This window comes from Camelus dromedarius, chromosome 27 (genome assembly GCF_036321535.1).
Source record: "Camelus dromedarius isolate mCamDro1 chromosome 27, mCamDro1.pat, whole genome shotgun sequence".
In the NCBI taxonomy this organism is placed as follows: Eukaryota; Metazoa; Chordata; class Mammalia; order Artiodactyla; family Camelidae; genus Camelus; species Camelus dromedarius.
In genome coordinates, this window is record NC_087462.1 from 21,946,716 (window position 1) to 21,971,196 (window position 24,481).

Below are 24,481 nucleotides of genomic sequence, written 5' to 3' on the forward strand. Positions count from 1 at the left end.
GCTTTACTGGATAAATGATACAACATGCTTTCCAGCATGAACCATCTGAGTAGAGTGACAAAAAAGAAACTTGAAAACTAAGCACAGCCAAAATATTGGCAGGCCTCAGCCATTCTGGCCAGATTTCATCTCTTGTAGACCAAGGGGAAAAAAAATTAAATTAAATTAAATTTTAATCTCATGGTGACAATTCCCATGGAGGAAGGCTGAAGTATTTTGTCTACATCCCTCCTGCCCCCTCGGAATCACACAGCTCCCCGCAATCAGAGATGGAGGAGCCCCCAGGGGGCCACGTCGGCCGGCCCCCGGGCTTCCTCCCCCAGCCCAGGCAGTGCCCCCCGCCGCGAGCTCGCAGGGTAGACAGCGCGCTTGGCTTTTTATTAGCAACACATGCGGGGGCCACCGCGCACCCAGACAGCCCGCCAGCAGCTCGCAGCCAAAATGGATGGCTCTCAGGCTGCGAGGCCAGGGTTACAAATGCGCCGCGTTCTCAGGTGGACAAACGCGGGCCCGGGCGGCGGGCTCGGGTTCCCAGGCGCGCGGGGGCGGCGGCGCCCTTCAACTCGCGGCGCGGGCGGGAGCGCACCCCGCGTTAATTACTGTACGTTTCCACTGTAAAGAGAGTCCGCCGGGGAGCGGGGCCGCCGCCGCTGCCCGGCCCCGGCGCACAAAGGCTTCATATATTCTGAATGAAGGCGAATCGCAGCCTCGGCCTCCTTGAAAAGAGCCGTGAGGGAGACTTAATTCTCTCCCTTTCAGCTGTGCTCAGACTGTGAAATCCACACAATCGCGCCCTTCTCTTTAAAGGGAGGGAGGAGAGGGGCCGCGGCCGCGCGCCCCACCATTCGCTGGGCGCAGGGAGGGAGAGTTCACTCCGGGGACAAGGGCGGCGCGGCCCCGGGGGCTGGTCGGCAGCAGTGGTTCCCATCCGACGGGGGCTGCAGCCCTTTCTCCCTCTGCATTTCACGGGGCCTTTTGTTGGGCTCGCCCTGGCCAGGGTGTCGGGGGGCCTGTCAGGTGCGGAGGCCCGCTTTCCCCTCTGTTCGCCCCCGAGATCGCGTCCACCGGTGGGCTGCGTCCGTTCCCAGGACGCTGGGACGCGCGGGTGCAGCTCTCTGGGGCTCCGGGGCATCTCCAGGGGCCTAGCCACACCCAGTTTGCGAGGCTCCTGCAACAATGAAAACAAGAAGAGTAGAAGACATGCCAAAACCAAGTAAAATATGTTGAACTGTCTTTGAAACATTGGCGTTCACAATTTGATGTTGTTTTTAAAATAATTTTGTGCTTTTTAAAAATACAAGCGCGATCCACGTGAATCACAAGATGACTACAAGATTTAGAGAATATATATACATTAATTTGCAAACAGGACCCAGGTTTGGGTGATAAACTGCATCCTTTGTATCTTTGCAACTGATTGTGTAACCTTATTTGGGGAGAATATTTCACTTTATTTTGTTGAGATGAAATTCACAAAAGACACAATGATACAATTACCACTTAAAAGTGTACAATTCAGTGGCATTGTGCAACCATCACCTCTATTAAATCCAAAACATTTTCATAACCCCCAAAAGGAAACCGTAGACACATCAAGCAGTCATTCTGCTTTCCCTATGACCCTAACCTGCTTCCTGTCTCTATGGATTTACCTGTTCTGGACATTTCACATAAATGGAATAATCTAATATGTGATCTCTTGTGTCTGGCTTCTTTCACTTCAGCATAATATTTTCAAGGTTCATCTCTGATGTAGCATGTATCAGATTTTCACTCATTTTTATGACTGAATAATATTCCATGGTACTAATATACCATTTTTTTTTTGATTATCCGTTCATCAGCTGATGGACATTTGGGTTGTTTCCACCTTTGGCTATTGTGAATAGTGCTGCTGTAAACATTCTTGTATAAATTTTTGTTTGAACAGCTGACAGTTCTCTTGGATATATACTTAGGGGTGGAGTTCTGAGTCAATGGTAATTCTCTGTTTAACTTTTTGAGAAATTGTCAAACTGTTTTCCACAGCAACAGTACCTATAATAAATATTCCCACCAGCATGGTAGGGGGGTTCCCATTTCTCCACACCCTTGCAAAAATGTGTTATTTTCTGTTTTTTTCATTTCATTTTTAAAAATCAATTTATTATCATTAATATAACCACCCTAGTGAGTGAAAAGTGATGTCTCAACTTTTTGATTTGCATTTTCCTAATGACTAATGGCGCTGAACACCTTTTCCTGTGCTTATGGGTGGTCATTTATCTTCTTTGGAGAAATGTCTAGTCAAGTTCTTTACCATTTTCTTTACCCTTTTGGGGTGTTTTTAAATCGTTGTTGAGTTGTGAGAGTTCTTGGTATATTCTGGACACTCGACCTATATCGGATATGTGATTTGCAAATATTTTCTCCCATTCTTTGGCAAATTCTTAACCTTGTCGGTGCTTCAATATCCTCATCGAAAAGAGAGCAGCGTCTACAGATATGGCAACTGTAAGGATCAGCCGAAAGGACTGATTGACAGCACTAGCATGAAGCCTGCTGTGTCAGTGAGTGCTCAAGAAATGTCACTTGTTATGAACATATAGGCTTCATTTTTTTTCTATAAATTGGGTCATAGTCTTTGATTTAAGGTTATAGTATGGTCATCTTCCCTGGCACCATATATTCATTGATAATATGATCATTTTTAATGACAGTCTAGCAGTCTATCACTGGAATGAGGCATAACTTATTCAAATAATCCCCTATGGGTGGGTATTTAGGTTGTCCGCCCTCCCTATTTAAAGCTAAGCCACTACAAATCCCAGCTATAAGAAGAAGGAGGGCCAAGACTTTCTAATGCCCTGACAATTAAAACAGTCATTAAAATCCAGCCTGATTCTCTAAGCCATGATTTTAAAGTCCGAGGAGGACAGAGCGGGTTTCTGCAGTGGGGGGACAATTAAAATGAATCCTTTGATTTTTGTCACGTTATCGGTATTTCATTCCCCCCTCCCAACCTCAGTTGGATTCTAGGCTGAGGTAAGTGGCACAACAAAAGCAGCTACCTAATGATTTTATTGTTTATATTTTATTTACTTATTTATTTCTTAGTTGAAGTATAACCAGTTTACAATGTTGTGTCAATTTCTGGTATTTCCATTTTGTGTTTAAAATCATCAGACAATGTTGTGACATTATGCTGTACACCAGAAATCAACACAACATTGTCTAATAATTTAAAAAAAAAAGCATAAACATAAACATAAACATAAAACACCGCTGATAAGAAAAGAAATTTTTTTCAAATACTTGGACACTTTATAGGCACAGAATTGCATATATTATACACACATTCAGGCTCTTACTTTGCGGGCAGACTGGACTCAGTGTTATTTCTTATTTATTTATTTATTTATTTATTTATTTATTTATTTTTATTGAAGTATAGTCAGTTTTGTGGTTTTTTTCAATTTTATTGTCATTACTATTTTTTAATGGAGGTACTGGGGATTGAACCCAGGACCTCACGCATGCTAAGCCTGCTCTCTACCACTGAGCTATACCTACCTGCTCACTGTTATTTCTAATGAACAGAATAAGGTAGAAATGATGACATGTGTTTTGGGGACCAAGTCATAAAAAGCAATGTGGCATCATTGTTCTTCTTTCTCTCTTTTATACATCCCTTTCTCTAAGGAAAGCCATGTCTGCAGCAGCCTTCTGGAGCAGTCCACTTGGCAAGGAACTGAAGCCTCCTGCCAACAGCCAGGGGAGCACATCCCACAGCCCCAGTATAAGGGAGAGTCTAAAGCCTGGCCGACAGCTTCACTGCAACTCTGAGTCAAGCCACTGCTGATTCTCAACTCTCAGAAACTGTATGAAATAATCAATGTTTGTCACTTAAGCTGCTAAATTTGGGGGTAATTTGTTATGCAGCAGTAGATGACTAATACATGCAAGACACGAACAAATTTGCTACAGGTATAGAAAAGTATCCTAGAGGCATGTATACACACACACACAGTGTCTATATTTTGACACATGCCCTGAAGTCCCCCATTCTTGCTTGTTAATCTAATGCCAGAAAAGAAAGAAGTATGATGTTTTATTTTCATCCCTGCTTTTCTAAAATGTGAAATATAAAAAGGTAAGATGTGTTGCTTGTGTTGACACAACTTGAGGACATCAGCGCTGTCATCATGCCCTGGTTGTCCAGCAAACATCACTTTATTCCATGGATGTCTTCCCAGAACACTGCATGAGTGAATAATGGCTTTTTGTACACTGAATCATGCTTAAAGGTCATGAGAGTTGCTAGCTAAAGGAAGCCTCGAGTGAGCTCTTTTGTACCTGGAATAAATTTGGTAAAATAAAGAGTCTAATTTGTCCAGCTTAGAATGTAATATATTCCGTTTTCTTTAGATAGGGTGCAGCTGCTTTATTTCTACTGCCATTATTATTAGCATTAGTACAACTCCAACAAATGAAATCCATAAGCCACAGTCAGATTTCCATAGATGAAGAATAACAGTGAAAAAAGCGCAGGAGCCATGATAACGTCCTCTTTATCGTTCCGATTGTAGTACGTGTACTGCCGAAGTGAGCAGGAGTGGAATGAGCAGACACAAACTACTATTTACAAAACAGATTAACATCAAAGTCCTACTGTGTAGTCCAGGGGACTGTAGTCAATAGCTTGTAACAGCTGGTAATGAAAAAGAATCTGGAAAAGAATATACATAAATGTATAACTGAATCACAGTGCTGTACACCAGAAACTAACACAAAGTTGTAAATCAACTAGACTTCAATTAAAATAAAAAGACACAGGATGTTTCCATGACGTCCTGACATCCTCTGCATGAGGAGGAAAGCCACAGGATATCAACAGGTGAGCAATTTTAAACTTGAAAAGAAAATATTGTGGGCCCTGTCATCTGAGAAGACTTGTAATAGAACCATATTTTTAAAAACCTTCTTATTTTTTATTGACGTGTAGTTGATTTGCAATGTTAGTTTCAGGTGTACAGCAAAGCAATTCAGTTATACACATACATATGTATGTATAGTTCAGATTCTTTCCCATTACAGTGTAATAGGACCATCTTGAACTGACTTCTTCAACTGCAGGCAAGATGCAGGACCTCCAAGAGATCAAGGCACATGTGGGATGCTAACCTCAGCCCTGGCCAACACCCTGACAGCAACTTTTTAGAGACCCATGCCCCCCACCCCACAGCCCCGCATCCCCAAGCCAGAACCATTTAGTCAGGATGTTTCCAAATTCCTGACCCACAAAAACTCTGAGCTAATCAGAAGAGTAGTTTAAGCCACTTTGGGGTAATTTTTCATGTAGCAGTAAAGAAGTAACGCAGGAATTTGACCTTTTTAAGCCTCAACTTCCTTGAGGGTAAAATGGGGCTAAGATTAACCTTGACTCCACAGGGTTATTATGAAGTTTAGCAGAGATAACGCACCTAAAGCCTTAAAACAGTGCCCGGCATGGAGTAAGCGCTCGTCAGATGATGACTATTGTCATTTCGGCCCATTGGAACTTCTGATCAGCGGATTTCTCCCACGGGGCTGACTCCCACCTTGTCAGGTGGGTCTCATCCAAGGCAGTGCGTGGGGCTAAATTCCTGGCCCAGAGAGCCCCAGACTTGTCACCGACCTGTGGCCGCTGGCCTCTGAGCTCTGTCTATTTCTCTGTGCCCAAGGAGGGGAGCTTGTCTCATCCTCACGCTGTTCTGAGCCAAGTGTGGTGGCACCTGGGAATCGGTCTCGAAAGAAGCCGGTCAGGTCTCCATTCACGGCACTGGGACCTTACACGCGGCACAGCTGGGCCGTCCTGAAGCTGGGAGGAGGAGAAAGCTCACTCTCTGCCCTCTCGCTACTCCTGTAATTGTCCCCCCACTGCAGAAACCCTCTCTGTCCTCGTGAGTTTTCCCAATAGGACTTTAAAATCATGGCTTAGAGAATCAGGCTGGATTTTAATGACTGTTTTAACTGTCAGGGCATTAGAAAGTCTTAGCTCTCCTTCTCAGAGCTGGGATTTGTAGTGGCTTAGGTTTAAATGATCTCCATAAGGAATTTATTTTCAGTTTAACAGTCTACTGCAAGCCTGACTTTCCAAGCCCTTTCTTTGCCAGATATAGAAATAGTGTCAAAAATTTGATATGAGTCAGGCTATGACTAAGCTGAAAGATGCTGGTATGTTGATCATCTGCCTTGGAATAAACAGCAGGGGGAAGAGCGATTGGCATGGCCCATATGATGTGCTGAGATGTTGGACTAACAGAATGGAAGTCCTGGTACCAGGGCCTGCAGACTTGATGTGGAATTGGACTCGGATCTGACATCCTCCTGCTAAGGCAGAAAGCCAGAACTGAACTCAGGACAAGAACACAGCCTCAGAGGCTTCTCTGGGACCCTGGGTCTGCCAATGGCTCCACTGGGTGGTGGTGGCAGAGGGTAAGTGGAGAGAGGTTTAAGACATTCTCTTTCCATTGGAATTGTGGGCTGAAAAACTGCAGGAGATTTAGGCCTTGTAGAGTTGGAGGCATGCCCTACTGAGCTGAGCTCGGAAGGTTAGAGGCAAGAAAATGAGAAGGGCATTTTGTTAGTTAAGGTTACTTTGTAAGTGACAAAAACCCAACTTGTATTAAACAGAAAAGAAAATGTATTAAACAGAAATTTTAAAAAATGTACATGGCCTTCAGGCATGGCTTGATCCAGGAGGTGAGTTCTTCAATTCTCAGCCTTGATTTCCTTTGTTTTGTCCTCTTTGTCAAGCGAGCTCCCTCCATAAATTGATAAATATGACTTACAATGGCTCCAGGCTTCCATGCTACAATCTCAGTAACCCCCAGGGTAATAAAGGGCCTTCTCTTAATGTTCCAACTAAAGTCAGAAGTTGGACTCTTGTTCTTCTAGGGGGTGGGTCTTGTGCCGATCCTTGATTGATAAAAATGCAATATTAAATCCTGAGAAGGAAAAAAAGGTACTTTTTAATTTGGACATCAACTCCCCTAATTGGCAAGTGGTTGGATAGTTTTGTCTTTTTCCTTAGTACCTCCTCACTGTCCAGACTTGGGCTTCTTTCAGACTACCTTTCCAGAATTTTCCTCTGGTTGTATCATGATTGGCAATATCTGTTATGTTGGACACATAGCTTCCCCTTTCTGAGTCTCAGTTTCTTCAGATGGAAAAATGGAGATCATAATTGCCCTGGAGGGCTTTCTGAAAGGTCAAATGAAAAAAAAAAATCAATATAAATGAAAAATATTTAGTAGAATACTATTGTTTGCTAGGCATTGAGCAAAGCAATGGTGTCATTAGGTAGGAAACATTTATACCACCTATTGTATGGATGAGGCATTGGGGTACAGAGAGGCTAAGTAACTCATCTGGGTCGCACGGTTACTAAGGAGACAGAGTAGGGGTTTGGACTCATGTCTACCTGTAAGGCTGGAACTTGTAGCCACCACCCTGTCCTGCTTGTCAGCAAAGGATTAAACTGCTGTACGAATATAAAAATGGTGTGCAGGGCTTTTTAATCTGAGATCTAAAGACACCCCTATGCTCTCACCCAGGGGTTTGTGAACTTGAATGGGGAAAAAGTGAAACCTTTCTTTTCACTAACCTCTGAGTGAAATGTAACATTTCCTTCCGTGATAAATGTAAGCCACAAACCAATAAGCCCTGATAACCGTGATCCCCATCGGCTCGCAGGTATTTACCTATCACACTGCATTTGTAGATAGTTTGTAATATCATTTATGTTCATCACTGCTTTAAATTATCTTGTTCTTTAATAAGATAAAAATATATTAGTTTATTGCAAATAAAAATATGTTTACGGTATTTTCATTGATTTCCTTTGTAATTTGATGTGTTTTATTTTTATGCATTTAAAAACATAGGTTTATGCTCTGGGGTCCATGGCACCCCAGGAGAGGGGTAAGGAACGGGCTAAGGGTTGGGCAGAGCGAATTCACCCTAATTGTTTCTCCTGAGAGTAGCAAGGGGGTGGGCATTAACCCCAGGTAAGGGCAGGGCTGGAAGCTGTCTCCAGCTGACTGACTCACCCGGAGCCCGGCCGTGAATTTCCAGTTGCCAGGAAGTTGCTGGATGTGACCGTAGGTGAAGGAACCAAGTGTCTCTGATGTAACGGTATTAGTGACACAGGTTTTCCCAGTGCCTCAAACCGACGGCTGGGCCAAGACCATGTCCTTGGAGTGCCTTTGGCACCATCCCTGGGGAGCGGTGGCTTGCGAGTCTGACAGGCACAGGGTCCAGCTTGGGCTCCTCCAGGTGCTGCCCTGGCCATACATTCTGTCTCTGAGACTTGGATTCCCCATCTGAGAAATGGGCAAGAGATTCTCACCTCCTGGGCTGGCCAGGGATTGGCTCAAGTAAGGAATTTCAAAGTCCCCTGTGAACTGTAAAGTTCTATCCCAATGTTAGTGATGATTTTTGTGGTTGTCTTCAGGAGGGAAAAAATATATATTTATTAAAGACATAGTTCTCTCCCTGAGGGAGGTGGGAGACTGGGGGAGGGGCTAACAAGGTATACAGTTGTCCCCACATCCTCCATCCTGTCCCGGGCCAAATCTGCTCAATAGTATGGAGAGCGGCAGGGATGGGAATTTAGATTCTTGCTCCCTCTTTACTTGCAAGACCACAGATACCTGTTCATCCCTAAAAGTAATCTTTTTAAAAAGCCAAGTGCACATATATAATCTAAAGCCCCAGATTCCTAAGGGGGGAATCAGTTTCCTGGGACATGGTTGTGGTTACTCAGTTGTTTAATTGACAAACAGTGTGGAGGAGCCCGCCTTCTGTAAAAGACAGAAGATGGGAAGCACAGGAGACGATTGGGCAGAATGTGTGACAGCCTTCTCTCGTGTTTGTAGTACACCTTCCAGAGGCTTCTCTGAAATAATTAAAGGCAGAGGATGAACGCGCTAAGTGTGACTCAGGAAAGTAACACGAACACAAACATTTCAATGTTTATTTTTGTTTGTTTGTTTCTGAGGTGCATCTCCCTTCATGGTCTTGTCCTGGTACGATCAGTCTCGCCCAGAGTGATGCTCCTGTCTAAATCCACCCCCCTTTCTCAGACTCTTCCTCTCCTCTTCCCTGTCTTTCCGCAGACTCATTAAGGACCCGCTTGTGTAACGGTTGGTGTCTTGATTTAGGCTTAAGCTGTGCCCCCTTGCTATAAGATGTTTGTTCTTGAGCAAGACACTTAGCATCTCTGGGTCTTAGATCCTTCCTCTAAAATGGGCTGATGACAGCACTGGCCCACGGCTGTGACACTCGGATGGGATGGTTCGGAAGATGGGCTTGGTACAGACCCTGGCAAGGAGGCAGAGTCAGTGCTGGCTGTCTGCTCCCGGCGAGGGTGAAGGAGCAGCTTGCTGGGCCCGGGGGCTGGTAAACGGGAGGAAAATTAAGAGCCGTCTTAGACGTTTGTGGCAAAGGCAGCAGGGACACTGACACGGAAGTGACCCCATTAAGACTAAAACATTGTTCAGTTCGGAAGCCGATTGGATAGGCAGAGGGTGTGATGCATACTTAGTGCCTTATCTTCCCTCCAGACTGATGATGCCCCAGATGCTGGGCTGGAGACACTTCACGCCCTTTCCACCAGTTATCTTTCCCTGTGTCGCTCCAGAACACTCAAAGGATAGAATAACTAACATCTATTTGTAATAATAATCAGAATATTTATTTGAGAGCTTCTTCTGCGCCAGGCAGTAAGCCGATCTTCATAAGCACAAGCGAGATAGGTCCTGTGTCAGCTTTGAGACACAGATGAGGAAAGCTGAGCAGCACAGAGCTTAAGCCCCAGGTCAGCACGTGTCCAGGCAGGGAGGGCGCTCTCCAAACCCCGCACGTCGCCACTTCTCCCTCCTCTCTCCTACACAGACAGGGGGTGAGGCCTTTTCTCCAGGTTCATTTTAAAACCACACATGGCCCCTTCCTACATCCATTTTGGCTTTAAAAGAGCTCACTGCCAACCTGACTTCGCACCTTGGCACCATTCCTCGCTGATTCGTGGCCCTCGGCTAGACCCCTTGGCTTTCTGAGACGGGGATGACGACTCGGTTACCGCAGGCTTGCTGCAGGAGTCCCGAAGGACCCCTGGGGAGCAGCCTCACGGGTGCTCAGGATTGCGGCGGGCGCTCCTCTGAGCTGAGAAGTGGGTCGTGTTCAGGGAGGAGGCCGGGACTGGCTTCCTCGGGCCCTTCCTGGCCCACATGGGGATGATGGGACCAGAAAAATTGGTACTTGTGCATCAAGGAAGCCGACAGCTCACCAGCCTGCCTGGCCTCGCTTCCCACTGTCCTGTTGATAAGCGTCGCGCCCAAGGAACAGCGCTGGGGGATGCGTGCGCGGAGCTGACTGCACATCTTGAACCGATTTAGAGCACAGAGGAGGCGCGCCGGTCACACACAGCACGCTGTTTCCACGGGCCGGCCACGCAGGCTCGCTAGATTGGCATTTTTGATCAATCTGGAGTTGAGCGCCAACATTGCAAACGTTGTGCTCCAGGCGGACGGCTACCCACTCACATCGAGGGCCCTCCTGCAGCCTCTGCATCTCAACTCCTGCCCACACCCTCCGGCCTGCAGGGCAGAGCGTTTATTTTGGAAGTCTCCAGCTTGTTTTGTGTTCTTTTGTTTTGCTTTTACAACAAAGAGGTGCTGCTGGACAAAGCCCTAGGCCTGGGTTTTGGGGCTGCATCTTCTGCTGATGTCAGGGTTTGGGACCTGGCATCTAAAGACACTCAGAAGTAGCGAACGTAGAGGATCCTGCTGGGACTTCATTGCAGCCCAGCAGGTGTTCATGGAAAACCTCAGTGCTGGGATCCCTGAAAAACTGGTTAAAAGGGACAGAGAAGCCAGAGACTCTGCCCTCAGGGCATCATCAGTCCAGAGGGAAGACAGGGGACTAAGTACACATCAGCAAAACACCCTGAGCACAGGGACCCAGGCATCGCTCCGTCTATTGGTCCGTCCACCCATCCATCCATCCCATGAACATTGAGGCTCTCCCTCCTGCCCGTTACTGGACACAAAACAGCGAGCAGAATAAAGTCCCTGATCTTGTGGCAGATAATAGACAAATAATTGTGAAAAACATGTATTTAACATGCCAAGAGGTTATAAAGAAAGATAGAGGGATAGCAAGAAATAGATGTGTGAGGGAAGGGTGTGTGTGTGTGTGTAGATGTGAATGTGTGTGTATAGGGGTGTATGTGCACATGAGGAGTATGTGTGTGGGAAGTGAGCACACATGTGTGTGTGCATTAGTGTTTAGCAGGCTTTTTAAAACGGGGGAGTCCAGAAAACCACTCGGGAAGGAGACATTTGGCAAAGACCTAGAGAAGTGAGACAGCCAGCTACTTGGATGTGAGGGGACAAAAAGCATCCCAAACCTGGATACGGAAAAAGAGATTCTCATTTTTCCAAGACAAGTTGCAGCAGAAGAAGATGCTTTAAAATAGGGAAATAGAATTTCATAGCAAATGTAGTGAAACTTAAGCGTGTGATGGGGACTTTATCTTGAAAAATGAAATAAAAAATTCATAACAGACTTTCAAAATCTTATACTCAACAAAACATGGGTTGTAATCGCAGTGAGGCAGGCATCCTATAACCTGAAGAAACGATGTTGGACTTAAACATCCTGACCGTCACATCTGCCTTTCACAGGGCATCATAGAAATGAGCAGGTTCGTAAAGATATTTGAGGGTTTCGTCTGTTTTCCTAACATCATCATTAGTCTGCCTCTGTTCACATTTATTCTCTTTCGAATGAATTATCATGTAGAAAGATCTTCTCCTCTACGGTAAGCTGCTCTAACGCCACCACGTCCCCATTTGTCAAAGCCTTGCTGAGCAGTTGGGGGTGTTGCCAACGTCACCCTCTTAGAATTTCTGCAGCCCTGTGTCTTTTCTGCATTGCATCGCTGGGTGACACCACCGGACAGGCAGCAGAGATGACTCTCGGGGCACCCAGGGAGCCCGTATTATGTGGGAAGTCACGTCTCAGAGGGACTTGCATGTTCTGTTTTTGAAGTATAGTTGATTTACAATGTTATATTAGTTTCTGGTGTACAGCATCATGATTCAGTTATGTATATGGTATATATATATATATTTTCATATTCTTTTTCATTATAAATTATCACAAGGTATTGAATATAGGTCCCTGTGCTATACAGTAGCTCCCTTGTTATTTATTTATTGACTTGTATTTTTAAGTGACAGGTTCACGAGTGATTATTTGCACGTGCCACTTCCTACCACAAGCTCCCTCCAGAGGGTCTCTGATAATGAGCTCAGATACGAGGAGGCCCCCACATGGCAATAGGGTGCTCAGGGGGGTCAGAGGAAGAGCACCTGTTCTTTCATTTGTTTCTACAAATGATGGTTTGATCATACAAGCATCAAGAATTAACTCACACTCATTACTTGTCAAAGACCTCACATGTATTCACTAACTGAATTCACCACCACCGCTCTGTGAAAGAAATGGTGTTATTATTACCTTCTTATACTAAAAAACTGAAAGGCTGAAAGTTGAAGGGACTGCCCAAGTGGTGACATCGGACTTGAAATGGACCCCTTTAGTTCCCCAAATCACCCCATATATATACACGCACACACACACACACACATATATGCATACACATACATGTTTTTCTTCAGCGGAGCCCTGAACCCTGATTGTAAATGTGACAGCGCCACTGGACATGTCTCAGGAACAGAAGCCACTGAATGAGTAATTTTCCCCTGCTGGCCCACGGAGAACATTGCCAGGGGTAGTAAGGGCTACTGTTCATTGAGCACCTTCTCAGTGCCAGGCATGGGGTTTGTGTCTGATGCATCGTCAGGTACCTGGGAGGGAGGCGTTATGACCCCCATTTCGTTGATAAGGAAAGCGAGACTCGAAAGGAGCAGCTTTGGAAAAGGCCCCAGGGCTGGTCCCGGTGGACTGGAATTCAAAGCCAGGTTCCCAGGCTGCCCGCCTCGATGCAGGGGTGCGTGGGCGAGTAGTCGCGGTCAGATGCTAGAGGTAACAGAGAAATGGGGTTTTGCCATAAAGCTCAAGTATTCCTCAGGAACTCCAGGGCCTCTCAAATTATTTTTGGTGAAGGATCAGTTGTTCTGCTTTTAGTTTTTCTTCTTTCCTTCTTTCTTTTTCTAAACGGAGGTACTGGGGATTGAACCCAAGTCCCTGTGTACGCTAAGCAGACGCTCTACCACTGAGCTATTCCCCTCCCCTTGGTTTTTCATTTCTAATCTATCGTGGGCCAATACTTCTGTAAAATAAAATAAAAACTGAATTTCTAGGAAAGCCACGATAAAGTGATTTCTGGGAAATGCTTGGATGCTGCAGCAATGTTAAATTGCTGTAAATATTTCAAACGTGCTTGTCCATTTTGGCTTTGAAATCTTCTCTGAGGAGTAGAAGGGAGATAGGGCAAGGAGCTGGAGGCTTAGGCAGGAGAAGGTATGGGAGACAGTGGGAGTTTCGGAGGAGAGAGGACAGGAGAGTTTTGAGGAGAGCAGTAAGCAAAGGCTTAGAGAAGCCCCTACTGGAACACTGAGGCTGCCGGAGGAGGGGTATCTAGAGTTTTTAGAAGATGTGGCTTTGCATTCGGGCATGTAATTTCATCCATCCTTGCTTCCTCTTCAAAAGACTTCGGTCGAAATGGAGTTATTTTTCAAGGCTTGGGGGTCTGATAATGGTTTCTTCTCACTGCCACAATGGGTGTTGAAAGGCACTCAGATGGGCAAAAAGGAAATGCAGATTTTCATCAAGACTGCCATCTCCTTGCCTATTACAGGAGTGAGGTTCTGGGCTAGACTTTCCAGCCGGCAGTTCATAGTGGCATAATTGTATTGATAATGATGGCGTTAATACTGGAAATAGAAATAATGACAGCAAGAACAATAAAAAGAGCCATTAGCATTTATTACATGCCTAATGTGAGCCAGGTGCTGCACGAGGCATTTTACACCAGTTTATTACACAACAGTTACATGGAGGTGGGTGTGAAATCCCCATTTTATTATTATCAAGCGTATACTTTGTTTCACACTGTCAGAGGAAGGAGGAGATAAAGCCAAACTCAGGAAAGTAAAAGAGCGGGACCTGTCAAGAGGTGTGGGAGCTGACAGACAGAGCTACAATGCCAGAAGGGATGGAGGAGAAGCCAGGGGTGACCAGGGAATAAAGAGGCTGGAAAAGAAGTTGGATACATTGGGAGCTGGTTATGGTAACCATTTTCCAGGATAGCACGTTCCTGACCCCGCAGCTGCCCACGGTGTTCCTTGAGCTCCGCCATTCACTCCCTTCTATAACCTTGTCCTGACATCAACTCAGAGCTGTCTGTGTAACCAGGAGTACCTGGTGGAAGCAACAGTGTGTGCGCCGTGAGGCTACATCACACAAGACCGTGTGAGTTGCATTTTGGCCACATGAGTCCCTTGCTTTGGAGCACACCACTCCCCATGCTGTGCTTTCACTCAAGCAGCTCTATGAAGAGGCCTGCGTGCAGAGGAACTGAGCCTTCCACCAATGCCGTGTGAACAAGAAACCGGGATCCCCCAGCCCGGTCAAGCCCTCAGATGACTGTCGCCCTGGCTGACCTCTGACTGCCACCTCGCGCTCTCAAGCCCCGCAAGCCACAGCTGCCCACAAAGCTGTGGGCAAAACTCACAAAGGTCTGACCTACAGAAATTATGAGATAATCAATAGTTATTATTATTTTAAGTCACTAAGCATTGGAGTAATCTGCTAGGCAACATATAATTAACATGTCAGTTCCAGATGACTCTCAGGAAAACAGTACTTGACTGTTTTCTTTCCCTTGAGTGGGATTTGGTCCTTCTCTTTGAACTGAGTGCGGATCCCTTGAAAAGAACACATTTCTTATTATTTGTAATCCCAACTGCCTTTGAAGCTTGGTCATCCCCTTAAATGTCAGACCTGATGGTAAGAATGCGACCCTTGTTGGTTTTTGTGCACAAATTTGGGGCCAGGTGCTCTATGCATCAGAGGAAGAACGCTTCAAGCTCCCTTTGTGATCAAGTAGGAACAGAGAGGAGTGAGGATGAGGGGGAGAGAAAGAAGGATGGCACGGCGAACTGGAGGAAGCCTGCTTTCCTGGCAGATTTTTGAGGGAAGTTGCCTAACTTCATAGGGCTTCTGTTCAATGGAGTGTTCACGGGGTCCAGAGAAGCAACCCTTTCTGTGCTCATGGAGTCTTGACCAAGAGTAACACTGAAAACCCAGGAGTTGGCAGCAGAGAATATGTGGAAATTAGGGGAGGAATTTGGACTTTCATAGGTCATGAAACTAAGGGAGAGGTGGTGAAGCCCTATGGGCCTCTGAGGAACAGAAGGCAAGGCTCCAAGCCTGCTCTGGGCCGGGAACTGGTCTGAGGACAGCCACCAGGGTGTCAAATCCTTTTCTCATGGAGCCCTCTCTCCTAAGGGCATCTGAGTTGGGTGTACACCCCCATTCTTCAGACCCGCTTTGTTCTTCCACATTGCATAGGACACTTTTTTCCTTTAACCGGACTGCAGGTGAGCTGGATTTGGGCCTTTAGGCCAGCAACTTGGGGTCTCTGAGGTCCAAGGGGATAACCAGGAGTCTGCTGGCCAGAGTGTGCTATGGTCCCTCTCTCTCCCTCTCTCCCTCCCTCTCTCTCTCTCTCTCTCTCCCCCTCGTAGCCCAGTGCCGGGCTGCCCAGGAAGGCCGCCAGTCCTCGTGGCTCCCCTGTGAGCCTGTTTAATATCAGACCACTGAGGTGAATAGAACTCACAAAAGTTTACGGCGTGTAAATCACGGTTATGTCCCACCCTGGGCCTCAGCGCAGAAAGGCCTGATTCCTTCTTAAGATTTGTAAGTGGAAACAGCTTCTCTTCAGTGTCAGAAGTGTTTTTTAGGAATCGTGGCAAACATTTGAGAGGCAAGGCAGGCCCAGCACCCTCCCTCTCAGGGAGGGGCTTAAAAGCTTGGACAGGGCTTCATGGTTGCCTTAGGGAGTTCTCTTGGGATCCAAGACCATGCATCGGACGTGGCGGTCAGCGTGGCTAGAAGGTTGGACAGCGCTACCGTAACAGGGTAGCAGAGGTCCAACCCAAGCCTTCCCCTGGAAGCAGAAATCTTCCTGCCTTCTGCCATCCTCCATCATGACCTGCATCTCAGTAACACTCTCCTCTGTCCCACCTATTTTTTCACACCTCCATGTCTTCTCATAATCAGTTCCCACTGGAGGTTGCTAGACCTCCCTCCCTCCCTCTCCCTCCGACCTTCTCCATCCTGGGAGTGCTTACCTCCACCTCCCAGTGTAGCTGAAATCCCATCCCTCTGCGCACCTCTGCTGAGCTTCCACGGGCCTTTGTTCCTTCTGTGGTTTCCTCTCATCCATCTCTCTCTCCCCGAAAGAGCATAAACTCTGGAGATCAGGGATTATGTTTAATTGATGATAAGGACCAATTCTGGGCAAGGTGGGGCTCTCTGGATACATCCTCGAATTGTAAGCTCCCGACACAGGGAGTGTCCCTCCCACCATGGTTTCCGCCTTCCCTCCATTTTACTGTTGGGGAAACTGAGGTTCAGAATTGCTGTGTGACTTGTCCAAGACTTCAGTGAAGAGGAGGCAGGGTCAGGAGGTGAGCCTGGACTCAGTACCCAGAATGGGGGTCTTCCACCCTCTCCCTGCATGGTTGGCCTAATGCGCTTCAAGCATGGATTTGAAAAGATGTTAGTACTGCCCACCCCCACCCCACCCCCCGCTCCTGCCGTGCTCCTGAGAGTACCAGGAACCCCGAACGAGTCAGGAAATCTTTCAAAAAGCTCTCAGACTGAGACAAGGTGGAGTCCTCCGACAGGATTCAGACAGAGGTCTGAAATGAACATTACAAATTACTGAGAATGAAGAACCCTGTCAGAATTTTCTTAAAAAGAACAAACAAACAAAAATCCCTTTGCGGTGATTAAGTCCATACGACCATTTACGTTTCGAAGCCCAGAACAAACATCCCTTTTATTTCTATCCATTGGCAAATATTGCCATGAGTCACCGTCCAATTCAAAAGCAAATCTCTTTTGGAAATATTTAAAACACCAAGATTTTCGAGGGAAGTATCAAACACATGTACCTATGAATGTCAATATGGAAACACAACTCTCTCATGCTTTTGCTAGACTGTGTTTTTTTTTCCCCTTAAATCTAGAATCCAAGTCAAAAGAAAATAGAAGTTAAATAATAAAGGATTCTGATCCAGTGTTTGCCTCTGGGTTTACTTTTCATGTCAGACAGCTTGTTGCGAACACCAGCTATTTGAGTGTGATCACCTGAGTAGGAATGTTTGTCTTGCTCTGTCTCAAAGCAGGCAAAATGATTGATTGAGTCAGACTTTCCTGAGCTAGGATATTAATCTTGTGTCTGTAACAGCCCCCAGTGAGCCTCCGTGGAGGTGGATTGAACCTGGAGGGCCAGCCCATACCTTTGGACCATCATGTAGCTGTTGAAAAAATAAAGTAAGATCTCTACCTGTTCGTGATGCATCATTAGGTGCAAAAATCAAGTTACAACATTGTGTATACAGTAAGAGTCCATTTATTGAAAACAGAACAGAACAAGACTATCTATCTATCTATCTATCTATCTATCTATCTATCTATCTATCTATCTATCTATCTATCTATCATCTATGTAGTCCTGGGACAATGTGGAAGAGCTCCCACCAGGCAGACACCTGGAGGTGCTGGTGATGGATTTCTGACTTTTTCTTTGTGTACTTGAAAAACTTCTTTACTTATTGGAACAAGCACATGTTGCTTTTGTAATAAGAACAATAAAGAAACATAACTTAAGAAAACCACCTCTTGAGCTGGGGAAGGCATAGCTCAGTGGAAGAGTATGCACAAGGCCCTGGGTTCCGTCTCCAGTAGTTCCACTAAAAATAAATAAAAATCTAATTACCTCCACCCCCCGTAACTCCTCCCCAAGAATGCAAAAAATAAATAAATAAATAAATAAAAGGGAACCATCTCTTTTGTGATTGTCACTGGAGTAGAGCTTTTCTCTAGACTCATTTTCAAAAAAAAAAAAAAATGTACCTGGCTTCCTAACAAGAATTGCACGTAAATATGAACTTCTGCAATCTGTAATGATTTTGTTTATTCATCCATTAGCTTCCTTACTGCCTTTCTGCCCTGGGGTGTCAGCCCCATGGGGGTGGAAAGTTAGTCTGGTTGACTCCCGGGTCTATGGCACTTAGAAGGGTGTCTGGCAAAAGGCAGGTGCTCAATAAATTTATTTAGCTTTATCTCTGTTTTGCAGAGGTGAAGTGTCTTGCCCAGGATCACAAACAGCTTTTAATGACACAGTAAAAATTTGTTAACTTAATAAATATTTATTGAACACCTATTACACAACAGGCCCTTGGCATTCAAAAGCCAGTATGAATAACAGGATGGATAAGGTTGCTGCTCTTAGGGAGCAGTTTCTCATTTGTTAGTGGGAAGAGGATCGAAGCCAACATTATTTCCTGTTCGTGTGTTAAGCAATGCTGGCCGCCAGCAAGACGAACTTAGCTGAATGCTGCAGAACATGCTTGCTTCTGGGAGGTAAGCCTGTGAACTTACCAGCTCACTTACAAAAAACTATCACATCAAGCCATTCCACTTGTGGGGACTTAACCGAAGAAAATGAAATCATTATCTTAAGAAGATGTATGTACCCCCTTGTTTATTGCATTAGTTTCAATAGCCAAGACATGGAAACAACGTAAGAGTCCATTGATGAAAGAATGGATAAAGAAAATGCATCTTACATATACCGAATATTCTATCATATACATTTAGGATGGACTATTATTCCACCATAAAAAAGAAGAAAATCCTGCCATTTGTGACATGGTTGGACCTTGAGGGCACTCTGCTAAGTAGAGTAACTTAGACAAAGAAAGACACATACTGTATACTCTCACCTATGGATGAAATCTAAAAACAAAACAAAACAAAAAATTGAACGCATGGATACAGAGAACAGATTGGTGGTTGCCAGAGGTGGGAGGTGGGGTGGGCTAAAGAGGACAAGGTGGTCAGCAGGTACAAACTTCCGGCTACAAGATAGGTCCCGGGGATGTCATGTACAGCAGGATGACTATAGCTAACGTCCTGTATTGTATATTTGAAAGCTACTCAGAGAATAGATCTAAAAAGTTCTCATTATAAGAAAAATAATTCTATAAATTATGTGTGGTGATGGATGTGAACTAAATGTACTGTGGTGATCATTTAGCGACATATATACATACAGCAAATGGTTACGTTGTCCACCTAAAACTGGTACAATGTTAAACGTTGATTACATCTCAAAAAAGAAGGAAATGACCAGCTTCTCGTCAATGGATGCTTCAAAACCCTGCCCTGCTGTGTCTGCCAGTCGAGTTATTACATCACAAACTCCGTGCGTTTTCAGCTAGTTCCCTGCCTCGCCTTAAAAAAATCTATCGAGGACCTACAACCTTACAAATACCTTTCTCAAAATTTCCGTTTTCAGACACTGTTGAGACTCTTTTGCACTCCCTTGATGGCAGAGCTTCTAATGATTAACAGGTTTTTCCAGTACTCATTCTGAGTTCCTACCGTGGAAGGGCAGCAAGACAATATTTAAATAGGGAAATAAATAGACGCACAAGATCACATCAGAAATGACTCAAGTCTCTGCAGGAGGAAGGGTGAGGTGGTAGAGAAGGACGCCGCATAGACGTAGCTCTAGTGGTCAGATCTGGTGTCTCTGAGGAGGGGACCTGTGAGCGGAGACCCGAGTGATGAGAAGGTGGTGGTCGGGGATAATGTCGAGGATGAGCACCCCCGTCAGCAAGAGCAGCTTGTCCAGAGACCCTGAGACGGGGGAGAGGGGGCACCTGATGCAAAGCACATAAGGCCAGAGTGAGTGGAATGAGTTACACGGAGGAGTAAGAGGGCAGGGAGATGGGCAGAGTCAGCCGGCAAGACCTTGCAGGCTACAATGAGGAGTTTGGATGTCATTTGAAGAGCGCTGGAGGGACACTGGAGGTTGGAAGTAGGGAGTAGCCGTCAAAAATAATTTTAAAATAGTTTAAAGCATGACTCCCATACAAATATTATATCTAGCCCATGCCAAAGATTTATTTAACTCATTAACAAGGAAACCAGCAGGATGGTAGAGCTGGATCAAAGAGCATTCAAGGAACTGAGATGTCTTTGGGGAAAGGCATTTACATCGTGGGGTGGGCACCAGCATGCTGCCCAGGATCTGAGCTCAGCTTCCCCTTCTGTCCAGGTCTGCTCCGTTCTCTTCCTTGGCACCCTTGTTAAAAATCAAATGACCATAAAAGTGAGCATTTATTTCTGGACTCTCAATTCTATCCCATTGATTAATATGTCTAGCTTTATACCAGTACCAACTGCCTTGATGGCAGATGCTTTGTAGTAAGTTTCGAAATAGGGAAATATTAATTTTCCCGCATTAATCTTTTCCAAGATAATTTTGGGTACTCAAGATCCCTTATAATTCGGCGTGAATTTGAGAACTGATTTTTAAAATTTCTCTGCAGAAAGGCCATTGGAATTTTGAACTGGATTGCACCAAATCTGTAGGTCAATTTGGAGAGTGTTGCCATCTTAACCCTATTACATCTTCCAATACCTGTACACAGTTATCTTTCTACATTTTTAGCTATTTTTAAATTTCTTTCATAAGAGTTTTGTAGTTTTAAGTGTACAACTCTTGTACCTCCTTGGTTAAATTTACTTCTGAACATTTTATTTTTTGATGCTATTATAAATGGAATTGTTTTCTTGGTTTCATTTTTGGATTATTCATTGCTAGTGTGTAGTCATGTAACTGACTATTGTATGTTGATCATATATCCTGCAACCTGGTTGAACTTGCTTATTAGATTTAAGGTTTTTGTTGTGGATTCTTTAAGATTTTCTGTACAAAAGACTGTGTCTTCTGTGAACAGAGGCAGCTTTACTTCTTTCTTTCTCATCTGATCATCTTTTATTTATTTTCCTTGCTTAGTTGCGAAAGCTGGGAAACTCCAGTAACTGTGTTGAATGGAAGTGGCAAGTGTGCACATTCTTGTCTTATTCCTGATCTTAGGAGGAAAAGTTTCAGTCTTCTACCATTAAGGGTAATGATTACTGTGGGTTTTTCATAGATACCCTTTATCAGGTTGAGAATGTTTCCTTCTACTGCTAGTTTGTTGAGCGTTTTCATCATGAAAGGGTGTTAGATTTTGACAACTGGTTAACCTTCAACAGTTGAGAATCATTGCTTTCTTCCCTTCATTATATTAATATGGTGTGTCACATTGATTGATTGCTTTATACTGAACCGTGGCAGAAATAAATCTCTCCGTGATGTGGTGTATACTCTTTAACATGCTGCTGGATTTGGTTTGCTAGGATTATTACTTAGGACTTTTGTACGCATGTTCCTAAGACATAATGGTCCGTAGACCTCTGATGATGTCCATGTCTTGTTTTGGTATCAGGATAATGCTAGCATCCTAGAATGAATTAGGAAATGTTCTCTGCATCTCTACTTTTTGGAAGAGTTTGAGAAAAACGTGTTAGTTGTGAAAATGTTTGACAGAATTCAGCAGTCTAGTAATCTGTTGTTTCTGTAAGTTTTTGGAAGTTATTATTACTGATCTAATGTCTTTAGTTGTTCTAGGTTTATTTATGTTTTCTATTTCTTCTTGAGTCAGTCTTGGTAATTTGTGTGTTTCTGAAAATTTGTCCAGTTCATCTAGGTTACCTTGTTGGTATACAACTGTTTATAGTATTGCTTATAATCCTTTCATTTATGTAAGGTCAGTAGCAATGTTACCACTCTCATTCCTTATTTAGCAATTGAATTTTTTTTTTTTATATTTGTTTGTCTAGATAAAATTGTCTCAATTTTGTTCATCTTTTCAGAGTAGCTTTTGGTTTTGTTGATTATCTCTACTGTTTTTCTATTCTCTATTTTATTTATCACCACCATAATCTTTATTATTTATTTTTTTCCATCTGATTTGAGTTTATTTTTCTCTTCTTTTTCTAGCTCCTTCTAGCTTCCAGATGGAAGGTTGGCTATTCATTTGAGATTTTTTTTCCCTCTTTTTAAAATGTAGTCTTTTGCAGCTATAAATTTCCCTCTAGCACTAATTTCACTGCATTCCTTAACTTTGGGTATGCTTTGTTTTCATTTTCATTCTTCTCAAAATATTTTCTATTTCCTTTGTGATTTATTCTTCTATTCATTGTTTCAGAGTGTGCTGTTCAATTTCCACATCTTTGTGAATGTACCAGATTTCCTTCTGTTATTGGTTTCTAATTTTATTCCATTGTTGGAGAAAATACTTTGTACGACACCAATATATTTAAAAATTTATTGAGATTTTTTTTGTGGTCTAACATGTGTTTTTTCTCTGGAGAATGTTTCATATGTACTTGAAAGAATGTGTATTCTGCTGTCGTTAAGTGGGTGTTCTATGTGTGTCTGTTAGGTCTAGTTGGCTCATAAATGTTCAAATCTTCTATCTTCTTTTTAATCTATTGCCTAGTTGTTCTATTCATTGTTGAAAGTGGGATTTTAATTATCCAATTGTTATTGTTAAATTGTCTATACCATCATTTTGCAAGTTTTCCTTCATATATTTTGGGGGCTCTGTTGTTAGAGGCATATATGTTTATAATTGTTGTATCTACTTGATGGATTGACCTTTCTTATCATTATATAATGTCCTTTTTGGTCTCTTGTAACAATTTTTGTCTTAATGTCTATTTTGTCTGATTCTAGTATAGCCACTTCAGGTCTCTTGGTTATGTTGGCATGGAGTTTATTTGTTCTTCCTCTTTCACTGTCAATATATTAATGTCTGCATATAAAGTGTCTTATAGATAGCATATAGCTGGATCATTTTTTAATAATCCATTCTGCCAATCTATACATTTTGATTGGAGAGTTTAATCCATTTGCATTTAGAGTAACTACTGATAAAAAGAAACTTACTTCTGTCATTTGCTATATGTCTTCTATTTATTATATATTTTTGTTTCTCAATTACTCCATTACTCCATTCTTTTGTGTGACATAGACATTTTCTAGTGCATTTTAATTTCTTTCTTTTTAATTTTACTGTATATGTATACATACCTATCTATATATTTCTTTATTATCTTGTTGCCCTGAAGATCTTAATTTATAACAATCTAGTTTGAATAAATATCAACTTGTTTTTAATATTATGCAAAATTTTGCTCCTGTGTAGTGGTGTGTCCCCTTTATGTTGCTGTTGTTACAAATTGCACCTTTATACATTGTGTTGCCATTAATATAGACTTATAATTACTACTTTATGTAGCTGTCTTTTAAATCATATAGAAAAAAATAGGAGTTACAAACCAAAAATACATTAATACTGATTTTTATATTTGCTTCCATAGTTACCTTCACAGTTGTTCTTTATTTCTTTGGCTTTGAGTCAATGTCTAGTGGCCTTTCATTTTGGCCTAAAGGACTTGCTCTGGCATTTCTTATACAGCAGATTTACTAGTGACAAGCTCTCTCAGTTTCTATTTATCTGGAAAAGTTTTAATTTTTGAAGAGTAGTTTTGCCAGATAAAGTTTTGGCTGAAAGTTTTTTGTTTTGTTTGCTTGAAGACCTTTACATATGACATCCCACTGTCTTCTGGCCTCCATGACTTAAGATGAGAAATCAGCTGTTAATCTTATTGAGGCCCTTTGTACAGCTTAACATGATGAGCCAATTCTCTTCTGGTGCTTTCAAGATTTTCTTTTCATTTTTGGCTTTCAGCAGTTTGGTTATAATATGTTTCACTGTGGATCTGAGTTGACCCTTCTTGAGATTCTTGGAGCATCTTGGAAATATAGGTTCATGTCCTTCAACAGATTTGGGAAGGGTTTTGACCATTATTTTTTCAAATAGTCTTTTCTCCTTTTTCTCTTTCTTCTTTCATTCTGGGACTCCCTTTATGCATATGTTGATATGAATGATGGTGTCTTAAACTCTTAAGGCCACTTAAACTCTTCGTATTTTTCCTCACTCTTTTTTCTTTCTGCTCCAACTGAATAATCTCAATTGGCCCATCTTCACATTAGCTAATATTTTTGCCTGCTCAAATGTGCTGTTGAATCCCTCAAGTTAATTTTTCATTTGAGTTATTGTTCTTTTCAACCCAAGAATTCCTATTTTGTTCCTTTTTTATAATTCCTATCTCTATTTGATGATACATTCTCAATGTTTCCTTTAATTCTTTGTACTTGTTTTCTTCCAACACGTTTTAAATAGCTGATTTATAGTCTTTCTCTAGTAAGTCCAGTATGTGGGCTTCCTAGGAACAGTTTCTTTTAATTTTGGTGTTTCTCTTTTCTTTGTGTGGGCCATGTATTCTTGTT